The sequence below is a fragment of the Saimiri boliviensis genome, chromosome 17 (assembly GCF_048565385.1).
Source record: "Saimiri boliviensis isolate mSaiBol1 chromosome 17, mSaiBol1.pri, whole genome shotgun sequence".
NCBI classification, from domain to species: Eukaryota; Metazoa; Chordata; class Mammalia; order Primates; family Cebidae; genus Saimiri; species Saimiri boliviensis.
The window spans coordinates 20,240,122-20,257,796 of NC_133465.1; the positions used below are offsets into that span (position 1 = coordinate 20,240,122).

A 17,675-nucleotide genomic window follows, 5' to 3' on the forward strand; every position below is an offset into this window, starting at 1 on the left:
CCGTTTTAGTTCCCAAGACGGAACCAGAACCCACCCGCCATGGCAGAGGCTGATTATCACGGCGCTGTGGACACAGCAGCTCTGAAGCCTCCACCCGGTGAGGCAGGAGGCCCAAGGTGATGCTCTGTGGGGGTGAGGGTGGCGTCAGGCCTGACCTGAGGGAGCATCCCAGGCACGTTCCACAGACACGTTCACCGAAGCTTCAGAACAACTCTGAGGTACGAAAAAGCATTACCCCCATTCCACAGGCAAGACAACAGGGGCACACGCCCAAGGGGAAGAGCAGGATTCTCCTCACAGCAGGCCACGCTCACAGCCCTGATTCCACTGGAAGAACTGAACTGGGAGGCGGCAAGCCTGGGCTCTCATCCCAGTTCATCCAGTAACTCGCAGTGGGGTCTTGCAAATGTGGAAGGGAGCCAGACGGATGGGGCTGGAATCCCAGCAGCGGGAGGCGAGGATGTTGTCACAGCGAACACCCACCGTGGGAGAAACTCTCTTTTCTGGGCTAAATGGGACCGTGTTTGGCTGGGTAATCAGCAGTGGGAGTCATGATGCAGGATGCAGCCACCTGTTAAACGTTCTATTTTAATTTTAAACACAGAAATGTACACCCATTCGCCAATCCTTCGATGCCAGGCTTGGGTGCTCCTGCAAGATTGGCCCACGCGGCCTCCTGTGTATAAACCACACCGTGCTGTGTTGTCTGTGGCCCCAGTTGCAGTTTCTCTGAGTTTCAGCAGGACCCACAGATCCTGGCGAAGAGGACAACAGCAGAATCTCCCTTTCTCCATCTCTTCCTTTTGGTTTTCACAGTTGTCCTGCCCGTCCCTAATTCCACAGATTTTTATAAAGCAAGTTGCTTTCATTAAGACTTTCCAGGGCCAGGCACAGTGGCTCACGCCTGTGATCCCAGCACTCTGGGAGGCCAAGGTGGGTGGATCGCTTAAGGTCAGGAGTTCAAGAACAGCCTGGTCAACATGGTGGGACCCCGTTTCTACTAAAAACACAAAAATTGGCTGAGCATGGTGGCAGGCACCTATAATCCCAGTTACTCAGGAGGCTGAGGCAGGAGAATCACTTGAACCTGGGAGGCAGAGGTTGCAGTGAGCCAAGATTGTGTCACAGCACTCCAGCCTGGGCAACAGAGGAGACTCCATCTTTTTTTTTTTTTTTTTTTTTTTTTTTTTTTTTTTGAGGCGGAGTTTCGCTCTTGTTACCCAGGCTGGAGTGCAATGGCGCGATCTCGGCTCACCGCAACCTCCGCCTCCCGGGTTCAGGTAATTCTCCTGCCTCAGCCTCCTGAGTAGCTGGGATTACAGGCACGTGCCACCGTGCCCAGCTAATTTTTTTATTTTTAATAGAGACGGGGTTTCACCATGTTGACCAGGATGGTCTCGATCTCTAGACTTCGTGATCCACCCGCCTCGGCCTCCCAAAGTGCTGGGATTACAGGCTTGAGCCACCGCGCTCAGCAGGGAGACTCCATCTTAAAAAAAAAAAAAAAAAAAAGGGGGGGTGCCGGGCGCGGCGTCTCACGCCTGTAATCCCAGCACTTTGGGAGGCCGAGGCGGGTGGATCACGAGGTCGAGATCGAGACCATCCTGGTCAACATGGTGAAACCCCGTCTCTACTAAAAATACAGAAAATTAGCTGGGCATGGTGGCGCGTGCCTGTAATCCCAGCTACTCAGGAGGCTGAGACAGGAGAATTGCCTGAACCCGGGAGGCGGAGGTTGCGGTGAGCCGAGATCGCGCCATTGCACTCCAGTCTGGGTAACAAGAGCAAAAAACTCTGTCTCAAAAAAAAAAAAAACAAAAAAAAAAACAGACTTTCCGAAGTCTGTTTTCATGAAACAATTATCTCTTTTCTGACTGTCAATTCGCATAACATTTATTTAAGTGATATCATTGCAATACCTAGTACAACTGCACAGAAAGTTCTGGATGAAGGGCAACCAGCTTCGCAGGCGAGAAACTCAGCAGATGGGACAGGAGTGGTCAGGAGCCTGTCAGTGTTTTCCTTGGGGAATGCCAAATGCTGGTGGTTATGGAGGAAGGTTAGGATGGGTTGAGCTCCTATGCCAGGCGCTGTGCTGGGTTCTTAGTGAGCGTCATCCTCCTCAGTCTTCCAGACAGCCCTGAGCCACAGTACCCGTTGGTGGGAGATGAGACCGGAAACAACATCAATGTATACCGAGGGAGGCTGGCAGGTGACATTTGATCCACCAAGCCCTTTCTGGAGTAGTGTATAGGGAGAATTCAGAGACCGCATGGAAGCTTAGTGGGAAGAAGTACCTGGTTAGTTAGGAAAATACGCCGTGGGCACTGGGGTGGGAAATGGTAGCTTCCATGGAGATCCAGAAGCTACTGGAAAGCCTTCGTGCCTTCAGCCTATGTCACATTTCAAATAAGGGAGTCAAGAGTCTTGGAACCAAGCAAGCAGAGGCTAGAGCTGCTGCCAGGTGGACCCGGAGACTCTCAATCCTGTGCACCCCCAGAGGCTGGAGCTGGTGCCATATGCAGACCCAGAGACTCTCAACCCTGTGAACCCCTAGAAGCTGGAACTGGTGCCAGGCGGACTCGGAGACTCTCAACCCTGTGCACTCCCAGAGGCTGGAGCTGGTGCCAGGTGGACCCAGAGACTCTCAACCCTGTGCACCCCCAGAGGCTGAAGCTGGTGCCAGGCAGACTTGGAGACTCTCAACCCTGTGCACTCCCAGGGGCTGGAGCTGGTGCCAGGTGGACCCGGAGACTCTCAACCCTGCGCACTCCCAGAGGCTGGAGCTGGTGCCAGGCGGACTTGGAGACTCTCAACCCTGTACACCCCAGCAGAGCAGCCAGTACACAGCAGGTGCTTCATGAAGCTCAGGGACGTGTGGTCTTGCCTCTTTTCTCCTCACGTCCTGCCAGTTTCACAGAAATGGCTCTTGAATCGACCGCTTCCTCACCGTCACTGTCTTGTTTAACTCGAGCTGTTGGCTCCTCCCGCCTGGACTCCTGTGACGATGCCCCACCTGGGCCCCACCTGCAGGCGCCCCACGGTGTGTTCTCTGCATAGCCAGCGGACGCTCCAGCAAGAGCACAGGTCCCGGCTTCACCCTCCTTAAAGGCTCCCCACGCTCCCAGGGCCTCACTGGACTCCCGACCTTTGTCTACTTTTCCAGCTGCATCCCACTACACCCGCTGTCTCCCCCCAGCCTCCAGCCTCCTGGGGCTTGTGGGTCCTGCTGCCACCTCTGGCTGGGACTGGCTTGCGTCTGCCTAGAATGCCCTGACCACCCGTCTTCTCTTGGCTCAGTTGGAAAACTACCTCCTCCAGGAAGCCCTGTGCCTCGGCTGGCTGGATGCCCTATGCTCTCTGCTATAGCTGCACCAACTGTTTTCTGCCCTGTTTGCTTCCCCTCCCGGAGCAGGTCGAGAGGTTCCTTGAGGGCAGGGACCACATCGTACAGGCAAACGAGGCTGGTATGTCTCTCCTCTCTGTGGGCCTGACCTCCGCCCTGGGGCAGGAGTGATGAGCATGGGATGGGGCCTGGCCTTTCCTTCTTCCACCTGCTCAAACGCTCTGCCTTTTTCTGCCCTGCTCTCCAGGAAGAGTTCTGCTTTGGCTCCTCGGACTTCTGTGACACAGCATCAAGAGGAGAGGGGATGGAGCGTGTCTGTAGTCCACATGCCCCTTCCTAGTATGTGAGAAATGCAAGCAAAACCTGCCTCATTTTGCAGCTGCTTTTCAGGTCCTGGACCGAACTGCTTTGATCATGAATCTACCAAGACTGGACCTCATGGGCATCCGTTTCATAAGCATTTATGTAGTTTTGACTCACTGATTAGATGCCAACCTCATGGGTCCCATGAAAAAGGGCTAGGAGTAGGTGGCAAAAGGCAGGGATTCCTGCTGGGCTCCTGGAGCAGGCCATTCCTCTTGTCACCCCTGAGGCAGCCACAGCGGAGGGCTGTGGCTTATCCTCCCCGGAGGCCAGGCCACTTCAGTGCACAGCAGGAGAGTCCCTGCAGGGGGGCAGCTCACCTCCACGTCGGTCTCCGCCTCTCTCTGGCATAGACGCTTATGGGAGATCCAGTCATGCTTCCTGACTTGAACTGGCCCAGCTCGCCCATGGCTAATATGCAAAATCTACACAGTCCGGGGCTGGAGTGGGCGTGGGGCTCCGTGCTGCTCTACCTGGCTCCTTTGGTGCAAAGGGGCAGATGCCAAAGGACTCAGAAGGAGGCAACGCGATGGGATGTCCCAGGACTGGGTGAGGGAGGCCAGCTCACCGTCTCCATCATCCCCGCCCTGTTCTGTCATCTATCACACATGGTCACAGAGTCAGGCTGGGAGCCAGCGAAAACCGCAGACAACCATGAACTGCGCCGCGCCGCATCATGAGCCGTGCATTTTAACCAAAACGGCAACCCTGGAGGTGGGGTTAAGGTCAGGGTGCCTCATGGCCTAGTCCCCATGTGTGCCTGTGTGCACAAGGATTAACAACAAAAAGAAATGTAGAAACCCTCCTCAAGTTACGTCAGCCGGCTTGTTTGTCATCTCCTTTTATACAGACCCCAAAGGGCCACAGCCATTGAAAAGGGCAGAAGAGCCTTCAATGCCAACTGAGCTCGCAAAGGTGACACAGAGCAGGCGCCAGGCAGCCAGTGAGACAGGCTCGTGGCTTTCAGATGCTTCTCCCGGCTGGAGCCTCTCTGCTCATTGTGTCTGAGATTTCAAGCTGGGGCTTAGAGGTCTTTGTGGTACAAACCCAAATCCCATTTCTAATCCACTCTAATAAACACCACTCGAAAGAAATAAATCAGAGGAAGTCAGCGGTGCCCACACCAGCCTTGGGTTCACTGCCAGTGCAGAAGGCCTACACCGGAGGACCCTGCTGAGAAGTCCCTGGCCCACCATGAACACCACATGCCAAACGTCCCCAGCTTCCTCGGGATGCAAAGGAAGCAGACTTCCCTTCTGCCCCCACTCCAGAAACGTCACTGTAAAACCCAAACCTCGCCTAATTTGCCATTCAGTGGCCATTGCCACCTTTTTCCCTGCACAGCAGCTGCTCTGTCAGTCTTCCAGGTCCACCAACAAAGCTTTCAGGCTCATACATCTTTTGGCCCTTACTCTTCCATCCTCAACGTAACACTCTGTGACTGAAGGCTGATAGAGTTTTTTCTCCTTGATTCCCCAAAGGCTGAGTCTGGGACAGCTCACCGAGGGGCCCTGTACTCTGCCCACACCTGAATTTTCAGATGGAAGATGGGAGAACACCAGGAAGAAACCTGTCCCAACAGTCTTTCGGAGAAAGAAGTATCATCAGCTGGAGTCACCCGGTGCCACCGAGAGGCAGGGGTGGGGAGGATCTCCCTCCACAGTGGCCAGAGCCACTGGATTCCTGGCATCCCTGAGACTTCCCCACTGTGGTCCAGAAGGGCTGCCTGCCTGCCTGGAGCTCGTCCTCAGCAGCGCCAGCCCCAGTGCCAGCCGTGCCCACTTCTCTGGGGAGAGGCCAGCTCTTCCTTCCCCCTGCTTACTCTTGGCTGGATTTGCAATTTGACTGTCACCATGGAAACTCAGGGTTTTGGTATATGGGTGGGGGGGGAGAGTCTTTCCTCCTGGAGACTCCTGACTGCCTCAAAAGACGTGTGGCCACTGCTGTCCCAAGGAGGCACCTGGCCTGGGCGGGTCCGGGGATGGGCATCTTGCTGGCCATCTGGCCTCATAGCACTGCTGTACTGCGATGTGGGGGGCCTGCTTCCAGGTTCTGCTCAGCCACCACCTCTCTCTGTGACCCCAGGCCTCTCCACAAGCTGCGCTGCAAAAACACAGAGGCTGACCTGGGCACCCACTCGGGGTCTGAATCCTGGGATTCAACCTCGGGTCAGCCCATTGGTGGACGTAGCTCTGGTGCCCTCGCTGGTAAGGGGTCGGGAGAGTCTCCCTCTGGACCACGCATCACTGCTGCCTGCACAAGGGCAGCCAGCAGCCTGTGGGTTTGGGAGGCACTTGTGAGCTATGGCTGCTCTGCCTGGAGGCTCCCAAAGCCCCCAGAAATTATGGGAATTATAGAGGAAAAGAGATATTTTCAGCAAACATTCTGCCAAGCCAAAGCAGATGGTGGAAAATTTTGCATACTAAAAACACAACATTTTTTAATGTAAAGGAATGGTGATACGGCCTCGGGGAGCATAGACAGTCTGAATTAGCCCTCTCCAGCCCACCAGCCGGGCACAGCTGCAGAGACGCAGGGCTGTCTGTCCCTCCTGGAACAGGGAGCGGATGCTCCTCACATAGGGCAGGCTCTGTGCCTGAAATCCCACGGAGATGCCTCCCCAGGCCAGGGCTCCCTCTTGGTGGCAGCACAGGGGAGTGGGGGAGTCACCAGCTCTGAGACTTGGCGTGGTGTCCCGCCTCTGCCACTTCCCAGTGGTATGACTCTGGGCCAGTTTCCTATTCTTCGTTTTTGGTAGGGACGTCATCTCCCTGTTTGCCAAGGCTGGTCCCTCACTCCTGGGCTAAAGTAACCCTCCCACCTTGGCCTCCCAAAGTGATGGGATTACAGGTGTGAGTGCCCGGCTGTGGGCCACTCCTTTACCAACCTGTGTGCTCAGCGGCTCACTTGTGGAATGGGGGGTGGGGACTCCTGCCCCGGGGTGTCACAAAGGTCAAGAGAATAGTGGTCAGCATCTGACCTGTGGCAGGCCCCTGACGGGTAAGAGCTGTTGTATTGGAGAGGCCTCTGGAACTCAGAGACCTACACTTCCCAGCACTGGGCTGGCCCCAGGGTGCCCTGGCCAACTTCACAGCGGGGCTCACCTCTTTCGGGGAAGTGTGGATTCCCAAGCTGGGCTTTGTAGGACACCTGGGCACAGGGTGCCTTCAGAAGCCATTCAGAGGCTGGATTTGTACCCAGGCCTTTCCACTGCCAGAAACATCGCTTTTCCACCTCACAGAGTGGGCAGGACGCCCCCGGGTCCTGCCTGATCCTAACGGCTCTGCCCCCTCAGAAATCCTCCCTCCAGGCGGCCATTCCCCTCTTGGTCACCCCATCCTGCTTTTCTGTGCCCTCTCTGGACCCTCCTCCTGTTGCAGAGGCCGCGGTGCAGGGAAAGCTCCGGCTCACTCAGCCGCTAGAGTTCGGCTCCAGTCCTGCCTCAGATGCTCCTGGGCAAATACCTTACTCTCTTTCAACCTCAGTCTTCACATCTGTAAAATGGAGATGAAAATGACTACCAAGCAGGACACAGGGCTTTGGGAATTTAAAAGGCTACACAAACCTACGTGTATTTCCACAAATTAGAATCTAATCCACCCCCTCCAGGAACCCATTCAAATCCTGCCTCTACTGAAAAGTCTCCTCAGCCCCAGGGAAAGGAGCCCGGGAGACAGGACCTCCCTCCTCTCCCACCGGACGCTGTCTGGCTTGCATTTCTTTTCCTACCAATGCCTGCCTTGACCTCAATGGATTCAGGCACCACCCGAGGGCACGGCCATCCCTGAATGCCCGTGTCTCTTCCCTCAGCTGACCACCAGGCTTTGGGCAAAGTGGGTACTCAGGAAATGCTTGCTGTTTTCCTGAAAACCCTATCCAGGACTGGAAACCGCACTGTACAAAGAGCTGGGCCGGCCAGGGCAAGAGGTGGCCACAGAGGGAAAGGAGCCCCCAAAGCCCCATGTGCCACCTCCATCTCCCCCAAAGAGCTGAGGCTTCCACCAGGATGAGCTCTGGGCAAGCAGTCTGCCTTTCTGGGCCATGATGGAGGAATCTCAGGGGTGCCAGGTGCCTCTCCCAGCCTCAACCCCGAGGGACACTCTAGGGGGATACTGGTGGCCTCAGCCTGGGCAAAAAACAGATTAATGGGGAAGGGCTACAGGAGGCTGGTGGGCTGTGTGGGAGAGTGCTCCGTTCACACAGAGCCTGCTCTTCTTCCAAACCCACCTGCAGGCCAGGGTGCGGGGCTGGGGGAAACAAGCTCTCTCTTTGGTTTGAAACTACCTGCAGGGCCCTGGAGAATCAGGGTCTGGATAGGGAGAAGCGGGCTCCAAGGCCCAGAGAGCCTGTCCTCTCAGGGAGGGACCCACTGGCAGCCAGAAGAGGCTCAGAGCCCACCCCTCCCTCACTCGGGGACCCTGGAGGCAGAAGATGTGGGCATGCTTCCAGCCCTTTGCTGGCCAGCAACCTGACCACCCCTGACAGCCCCAGGACTACCCCAGAGGGCTAGTGAGGCCATGGTACCTGGGGAGCCTTCTTTCTAGGCTGCCAGGAAAGGCCCCCGAGGGCAGCCCCAGGCACGAGAGCTGACGGGCACAGACAGGGCTGGGAACCCAGGTTTGGGGAGTGGAGGAGGCCGTCCCGCAATCTGCTTATTCATTTTCCATCAATTTTCATTTACTCCCTCCTTCAGGCCCAGAGACAGGAGGCACCAGGCAATGAAGACAAATCCACAGATCAATAGAGACATGGTCCCCAGCATTGGAATCTTGTGGTCCCTGCCCTTGCTTGAGGAGCTCCAGATAGAATGAAAGGTGGATGGATGAAGACAAGAACAGCTCCCTGCAGAAAGAACGTGATAGGCTGATGAAGGGCGGGGGATTCTTCAGGGAGAGGGCTTCTTGGAAGAGATGGAATCTAAGGCCGTGCATAATTTAGACAGATATGAAAGCTGGGCTGGGGTGCGCCAGGCATCCTGGACAGAGAACAGGAAAAGCAAAGGCCAGGCAGTTGACTCCTCTGGGGCCAGGACAGTCATGCTGGCTCAGGAGAAAGGCTCTAGGCGCAGGCATACAAGGGCCTGGTCTGGGTGTGGTCTGTACCGTCAGGACAGATGAGAGACGAAACGCGGCAAGTGCCCGTGACTTTGCTGGGTGCAGGACGTGCTCTTGGGTGCTCCTGACTCTGGCCCTGTGTGTGTGTGTCTCTCTGAGCCTTTGTGGTTCTTTCACTTCATCTCTTTATGCCTCTCTTGCTGAGTTTTTCAATATAGAGACAGGGTCTCGCAATGTTGTCCAGGCTGGTTTCGAACCCCTGGGCTTGAGTGATCTGCCTGCCTTGGCCCCCCAAAGTGCTGGGATCACAGGCGTAAGCCACGGTACCCGGCCTCTTACTGATGTTTCTAAAGTCTCCCTCTGCCTGTGAATTTCTTGTCTCGTTTCCTTCCCCGGGTCTGCGTCTCTGTGTGCTCAGAGCCTTCTGCAGTGTCTCTGGGTTCCTCCTCTTGTCTTGCCAGCTCCTCTCACTCTCCAGGACCTGCAGCTCTGGGCCTCCATCTGTCTCTCCCTTCCCAGGCCTCCCTGTCACATATCCTCAGGGCCCTGCTTTCTTGGCCTCTGCATTTGTGCCTCAGTTTCCCCCACCTGGGCTGGAATCTCAGTCCCTCCTCAGGCTCACCGGGTCTGTGGTCAGAGCTTAGGTGTGGGGTGGGCTGCCTGCTTTGCCTGGATCTCCTGTCACCCCAGGGGCAACCAAGGCAGGGGGGCCTGCCCACTCCTTCCCGTGTGCAGGCCAGGGCCCTGTCAGGAGGCCCTGGGAGGGAGCTGCAAGCCGAGCGGAACCAGGGCAGTTGCCTCCCAGGGCTCCAGTGGAGCCTGGCAGGGCAGGGAGGCCCAGATTTATTCAGTTCCCTTCGTCCCCGAGATAGGCGAGCAGCTGGAGGTGGATGCGCTTCACTGTGCAAGCAGAGCCTGGCATGGGCCAGGCACACACGGGAGCTCTGCATACCTCCACCGAAAGGAAGGCAGAGGCTGGCCCCTGGAGTCTGGGCCCCATTCTCCCAGTTCCGCTAAGGTGGGGCAAGGGGCCCACAGATGTCACCTTGCAGCTGGAATCAACCAATCAGCTGAGGTTGTCATTGGGTTCGGGCAAATTAGAGGTGACAGCCATGCTCCTGACCTCTGTGGTGTGGCTAATGAAGTCCTTCTTCTGCTCTTGCAAATCAACCTCTAAGCCAGTGAGGAGGCCCAGGACAGGCAGGTGGGCTGCTGGGGGACAGGGCCGGGCGCAGCAGGTGAGGAAAGCAGCAGTAGCTCGCTAATGCTCGGGACTTCTGTTCTAGTAGGGGGGCCTCCATTCACACCCACCATCACTGAGCTTGTGTTTGGCTTAACCAAGGGCTCCAAAGGTCAGAACAAATCCGTGTGCGTGGGCTTCCCTTTGAAAACACTGCCACACGGGATGTGGCTGGGTATACTTTCCTGAGATTTAGGGAAAGAGCAGTTTCCCGACTGCTGCAGGTGTTTCTCTGCCTTTCCATGCCGAGACTACAGTGCAAATTATTTTGACTCTCCATGACTTAGTTTCCTCTTCTGTAAAATGGGAGTAGCAGTGCCCTCATCGCAGGTTGTTGGGGGATGACATGAATTCACAGAGATGCGTAGCACCTGGTGCAGCCCGCAGTGAGCAACCGTGTCACTGCGGCAGCCACTGCTGTGGCTTTTTGTTTTCATCCGACTACTCGGCACCGAGTCCTGAAGCCTGGCCCTCTTACCTGAAGCCTGGTCCCCTTACCTGAAGCCTGGCCCTCTTAACTGCACTGACAGGGCCCTCCTGACAGGGCCCTGGCCTGCACACGGGAAGGAGTGGGCAGGCCCCCCTGCCTTGGTTGCCCCTGGGGTGACAGGAGATCCAGGCAAAGCAGGCAGCCCACTCCACACCTAAGCTCTGACCACAGACAGGCAGATAGTCCCCAGGCCTCAGGAACCTGGCAGAACGGCAGCTGCATGGGAAGACTGATGCCTGGCCGAATGCCAGTGTTTCTCCCAGCGGGACCTGCCTCGGCCTCAGGCAGCGCCGTGCCACCCTCTCCCCTCACCCTGCCTCAGGTGGGATGGATGACATTCATTCCCCAAAGTCTGGCTAGACCAGAGTCACAGACACCACCGTCTATGACATTGATTGTTTATTTTCTTGACCCAAACAGCAGCCCTACACTCGGGAGATCTGAGTGAATGGCTTTCAAGGTGCCACACGGGGCATACAGGGCTGTTCTCAGGTGGCTCAGACAACTGTCCCTCCCTTGTCTCTAAACAGTCCTTTCTGGCTTGTGTGTCTGAGACTGAGTGAGCATGTGTGTGAGTGCGTGTGTGTGTGTGTGTGTGTGTGCATGTCTGTGTGTCTGCATGTGTGCATGTCTGTGTGCATGTGTGCATCTGTGTGCGTCTGTGCATCTGTGTGCATGCATCTGTGTGTGTGTGTTCATGTCTGTGCTTGTGTGTGTACATGCTTGTCTGTGCACGTGTGCACATGTCTGTATGTGCATGCATGTGTGTCTGTGTGCGTGCTTATGTCTGTGTGCATATGGGCGCATCTGTGTGTATGTGCATGCATATGTGTGCCTGCATGTGTGCGTGTGCATGTGTGCACATCTGTGCGTGTGTGTCTGTGTGTGCGTGTGTGTGTCTGAGTGTGTGCATGTTTGGTGGCTTCTGTTAGCTTTATATTTCAAAAATCCCAGGTATTTCCAGCTCCCTAGGACTCTAGAACCCACGCAGGGAGGAAATGAGCGGAGACAGGGAGGTGATAATTAGGCATAAGAGGCCGTCCTGGGGCTGGGACTCGACTAGTTCACAACACTGTGAGCACTTACCGCAGCACTTATCACAGTGCGTGCGCACGCACACACACACACAGAGGGCAGGGCCAGCATGGAAATGGGGCTGGGCTTCCCAGTAGAGCTGATCTGAGAGCTGCCCTGTCAGCCACTGCCCTACCACTAGCCTGGAATTCCTCCCTAAGTGTCATTCCCTTGGGTGTAGACCTGTAAGACATGAGCGCTGGGAGAGAACAGACTCTGACCCAGCCCTTCATCCAGCCTACTCATGGGGAAACCAACGCCCAGAGAGGAGTGTGGACTTACAACGCCAAGGCGTTCCTGCCCTGGAGTCCCCGTGAAACACAGGCCCTGTACACCCTGCTGGTGAGGTCATGCTGGGCCACCTCTGTGACCACAGCAGCCACTGGGGTGGAGTCAAGAAGGCAGGGTCAGGAGGACAGACACACAGTTGGGACCCGGTTGGCCCCTGCCTTCCATGGCCAGGTGCGAAGGTCAGGGAGTGAAGTGAGCTGGACATGGGAGCCCTTTCCGTTACTCTGAGGGAGGCACGCCCGTTTCCTGCAGCAGGTGTCCCTACTGGTCTATCTTCTACCCTCGCTTTTCACAGGGACATGAAACGAGAATGAGTTCCCTTTCTTCTTAAAAACGCTGCAACAGTGATGCTGGAAGGGTATCAGAGGCAACAGGGCGGGGTGGGGACTGCAGCCAGCCGGAGAATGGGAGCCGTGTGCTGTGGGCACTGCTACTCACCCTGACCAGCTCCCAGAGACGGGAGGTATTGGCAGACCTTCTGATTTCCAAAAAGGAAGCAAGAGCTCCATTTTTAACAAAATGAGAATTTTCCACATTTAAGCAAGTTGACAATGAATTTTAAGCAGTAGGTTGGACTGGATCACCAGTCTGTGACCCAAAACACAGGCAAATATCGGACCGCCTTGGGATACCCCCACAAGGAGGCGTTCCTACTCCACTCTGCCTCCTCCCCGATACACAGAGCCCGCCTTCCCCCCAACACGGAGGCCTCCCTACTCCACTCTACCCGCCCCCACATGGAGGCCTTCCTACTCCACTCTACCTCCCCTCCCAACATGGAGGCCTCCCTACTCCACTCTACCTCCCCTCCCAACATGGAGGCCTTCCTACTCCACTCTACCTCCCCCCACAACATGGAGGCCTCCCTACTCCACTCTACCTCCCCTCCCAACATGGAGGCCTCCCTACTCCACTCTACCTCCCCTCCCAACATGGAGGCCTTCCTACTCCACTCTACCTCCCCCCACAACATGGAGGCCTCCCTACTCCACTCTACCTCCCCTCCCAACATGGAGGCCTCCCTACTCCACTCTACCTCCCCTCCCAACATGGAGGCCTTCCTACTCCACTCTACCTCCCCCCACAACATGGAGGCCTCCCTACTCCACTCTACCTCCCCTCCCAACATGGAGGCCTCCCTACTCCACTCTGCCTCCCCCCTACATGGAGGCCTCCCTACTCCACTCTGCCTCCCCCCTACATGGAGGCCTCCCTACTCCACTCTGCCTCCCCCCTACATGGAGGCCTCCCTACTCCACTCTACCTCCCCCCAACCACATGGAGGCCTCCCTACTCCACTCTACCTCCCCCAGCACATGGAGGCCTCCCTACTCCACTCTACCTCCCCCCGACCACATGGAGGCCTCCCTACTCCACTCTGCCTCCCCCCCGACCACACGGAGGCCTCCCTACTCCACTCTGCCTCCTTCCCCCCACATGGAAGCCTCCCTACTCCACTCTACTTTCTTCGGCAGCTCCAGCCCTCAGCCCCACCGGGTACAACACACACTCCTGGCTGTTCTGAAGGCTGTGGGGAATTCAGGTACCGTGGCTGGCCTATGTGACAGAAATGGCAAATCCAGAGTCTGCCAGGAAAATACTGGGGTGCAGAGTGGCTGGGGGTGAGGAGACGGTAGCTGAGCTTCCAAAATGCGAATCTCTCAGGGGCAGAGAAAGGAGGAAGCGAAACAGCGGCAGCAGGCTCGGGCAGTGAGCAATCCTATCTGAAAATAAAACATTTTACAATCCACAAGTGCGCCTCATTAGACTGAATGGATTGAGTGGTATAAATAGCACGCCTCGAACAGAACTCAGGAAATGGCCTATGTGTCTGACGGAGAAAGGGCTGCATGGGACGGCGTGTTAGCTCAGCCGGCGGCGGGTCCGGACTCACAAGACCTCCCGGGTTCCAAGCTCGTGTAGGCCACGCGGCCTCCCTGATCTCGGACCCAGAAGGCACCAGCCCCACTCCCAACCTGGGGCCTCACCCTGGACACATGGCACCAGCCCACAGCGTCTGACCCATTGGATCCCCTCGCTAGTGTCCCACCTCTGGGCTTGAATGCTCCTGCTGACAAGGAGCTCACTCCTCTGTCAGATGCAAAGCAGTCAGTTCTGCAGATGGACGGCTATAGATCAGGAAACCCACACGTCCCCCTGCCCCGCCTCAGCTCTGCTTGGGGAAAAGCGACCCTAACTGGCCGTGCCATCCATTAGGCTTGACTATCAGACACTGAACAGAAATAACTGGGCCAATGACTTTTCCTCCCAAGTACGGACATGGGGTCCTGAGACCGAGGTGGAGGTGGGGCGGGTGGGTGGCCTGGAGGGAGGGCGAGCTGTAGAGTGGACATCGGGAGCACAGAACCGGCACAAGCAGAAGCAGCTCTGCCACCCCGTGCATTTCCTGGCAGCCTCGCCAGTCTTCGTCTCCCGCCCTGCTTCTGGGAGAACCTTCCTCAGCAGTTTGGCACTCACTCCTACCTCGGAGGTCCCTGATCCTCACAACCAAAAATCCCCAACAGTCAGAAAAGCAAAGCCAGAGAGCACAGGGAGCTGAATGAGAGCCCGACCCTGCATGGCTTCTGCCACGGGCAGGTGTGCACTGGGGTGTGGAAACTGGGTCCTGGGTCCTGGGTCCTCTACGGCACAACCCAGCGACTGACAGGACCCTAGGCAGACCTCCCGAACTCACCCAGCGTGAAGGACTCCACCACCTGCAGCTGCCCCAGAGGCTGCTCTGAGCATCAGCTGGCTGTAAGCCACAGACCGCTGGGGCTGGGGCCAGGACAGCTCGGAGAGACTCAGCCTTCCCAGAAAGATGATGGGTAGAGGGCATGGGGCAGGGGCAGCAGGTTAGCTGGGGCCTCACTGGGGAAGGGCAGCCCCAGTAAACATTTGGGGCCTGAGCTGAACCAGACTGCTCAAGCCACACAGAACCCCCAAGCTTGCTTTTACCCAACCACAGACAGGACCACAGTTTAGGATTTTAAAAAAACTGTCTAACAGGGCCGGCTGTGATGGCTCACGCCTGTAATCCCTGCACTTTGGGAGGCCAAGGCAGGCAGATCCCGAGGTCAGGAGTTCAAAACCAGCCTGGCCAAGAGGGTAAAACCCCATCTCTAGTAAAAATACAAAAAATTAGCCAGGCATGGTGGCGCATGCCTGTAATCCCAGCTACTCGGGAGGCTGGGGCAGGAGAATTCCTTGAACCCTGGAGACGGAGGTTGCCGTGAGCTGAGGTCATGCCACTGCACTCCAGCCTGGGCAACAGAGCAAGACTCTGTCTCAAAAAACAAAAACAAAAATAAAACTGTCTAACATCGAGTGAACCAGTAAAGTGATCATGAAACTCCCATTTTTCTTAAAAATCCCCTACTGGAACAAGCTTGGAATACTTTTCTGGAACAAGGGAACCAGTGTGTCACCCTGTTCGAAGCCACGTGGGAGGCCTGTGCGCCCCTCCAGTGAAGGGCAGAGGGTGGGAGGTGGCAGGATCCTGGCAGAGTCAGGCTGTGACTCAGGTCGGGCTGTGACCCAGGTCAGGCTGTGACCCAAGCCTCCACAGAGAAGGGAAAAGGAATTTTCCTCGCAGCCGGAGCTGCCTATGTCCCCACTGAGAGCTTTTTGGTTCCTCTCTAAGGGTACGGAATGGGTTTTTACACCCCATGAGCGGGGCTTTTGATGGTGCTGGGCAACATGAAAAGGCCTCCCCAAATCTGCTCAGGCCACAGCCCAGTGACACAGCTTTCATGACACCCAGGATCCCAGGCAGAGAAAGGTCCATGGGGTGAAACATCACGAACCCAGAGGTCCTGGCTCCCACCTGAGAAGAGGACACGTGTCCAGAAAGGCCTCTGAATGCTGGACGCTGCTGCCCTGCTGCCAGGCTCAGCCACAGCTGAGAGAGGCGGCCAGAAACGACGGAGCAGGCAGGTGGGGGCTCACGCCTGTGATACCTGAATTTTGGGAGGCTGAGCCGGGCAGATCACTTGAGTCCAAGAATTCAAGATCAGAGTAGACAACGGGGAAGAACCCCATCTCATTAGCAGGTGTGGTAGTACATGCCCAGCTACTTGGGAGGCGGAGGTGGGAGGATTGCTTGAGCCCGGGAAGTCAAGCATGCAGTTAGCTGAGACTGAGCCACTGGATGCCAGCCTGAATGACAGAGTGAAACCCTGTCTTTAAAAAAAGAAAGAAAGAAAGAAACTACAGGGCAGACCTAGGCAGTGGTGCCTGCGGGTCACAGCTCTGGAGGCTGAAGAGAGTACGAAGGCACGGCCCATTAACTGTCCTCGGTATTGGAGGCAGAGAAGAACAGCATCCCATATGAGAATCACTTCCACACGTAACGACTCCAGCCAGGCTTGCTCTTCCAGCCGCCCTTTTACCTTCCTTTCTTTATAGTGACAGCTGGAACTGCAGCACCCGTCGTGTGAACATGAGGGAAAGAGCAAGAATTGCAAAGACATCTGTCCTGACATCGCTGTCGTTCCTTCCTCTATGCTCCATATTTTACGAGAAAAAGATCGATTATTTTACTACTCGAACATGCCAGGTTGATATGGTTACTCCCAACTCCCACCCAGAAACTCTCTCTCTGTGTGGGGTGGGATCCAGCTCGAAGGAAAGAAGCCTCAGAGGGGTGAGCCCAGCTCTAAAGGTATTCCAACCCCAGACCCCACAGCACTGAAAAAGGTGAGCCCAGCTCTAAAGGTATTCCAACCCCGGAGCCACAGCACTGCAAAGAAGCCTCAGAGCGGTGAGCCCAGCCCTAAAGGTATTCCAACCCCGGAGCCACAGCACTGAAAAGAAGCCTCAGAGTGGTGAGCCCAGCTCTAAAGGTATTCCAACCCCAGACCCCACAGCACTGAAAAAGGTGAGCCCAGCTCTAAAGGTATTCCAACCCCAGACCCCACAGCACTGAAAAAGGTGAGCCCGGCTCTAAAGGTATTCCAACCCCAGACCCCACAGCACTGAAAAAGGTGAGCCCGGCTCTAAAGGTATTCCAACCCCAGACCCCACAGCACTGAAAAAGGTGAGCCCAGCTCTAAAGGTATTCCAACCCCAGACCCCACAGCACTGAAAAAGGTGAGCCCGGCTCTAAAGGTATTCCAACCCCGGAGCCACAGCACTGGTGCCTCCATTTATACTTCATATATCACAGGGGAGCTAGGAGACCAGGCTGCATGAAAAAGCTGACTTCATTGCTGTCGTAAACCTGGAGCGATGATATGCCAAGAAGAGCAGGGCAGAGCACACACTGCACACTGCCTGCAGGGATCAGGTGGAGCGGGAGAGAGGTTGCTTCGAGGCAGCCAGGTCAGACCCGGGGCCAGGCACCTGCCATTCCCCACCGCCTCCTGGGGGAAAGAAGGAATGGGTGGCTGGGCTCACCGAGGGGTCTGCAGGCAGATCCTTGGCCAACATCGACACCCAGTGCCCAGGAAGGGAGATAGTAGCAACCTCGGTGGCCAGGGCACCTGTCCTGAGGTGCAGTCACTGGCTGTCCTTTGGAGAGAGGCATGGACATGGCTCATCTCTCCCTGATACTGTCATTGTGTTATTTTTAATGTTTACATCTTGTCTGTCTGCAATGTGTTCCTGGATACACACAGAAGGAGAAAGAAATCTAATTACACCAGCTCCAGTTATGAGATAGATCTATTATTTCTCACTGAGTTGAAAACTACTTACATTTGTCTTCCATACATTCTTAGGGCTGTTCTTTCTCTGTTCCTGTCTATTCCACTTGCCTATTTATTCATTCTATAAATAAATATTCTATTTATCTGGATGCCAATACTATATTGTTCT

The 17,675-nt window shown here is 56.0% G+C and overlaps 1 protein-coding gene across 6 annotated transcripts in view; it reads right to left on the reverse strand.

Annotated features, from left to right (window-relative positions):
* Positions 1-17,675, reverse strand: part of RPH3AL (rabphilin 3A like (without C2 domains)) — a 122,783-nt gene that overhangs the window by 12,810 nt on the left and 92,298 nt on the right. The window lies entirely within an intron of this gene.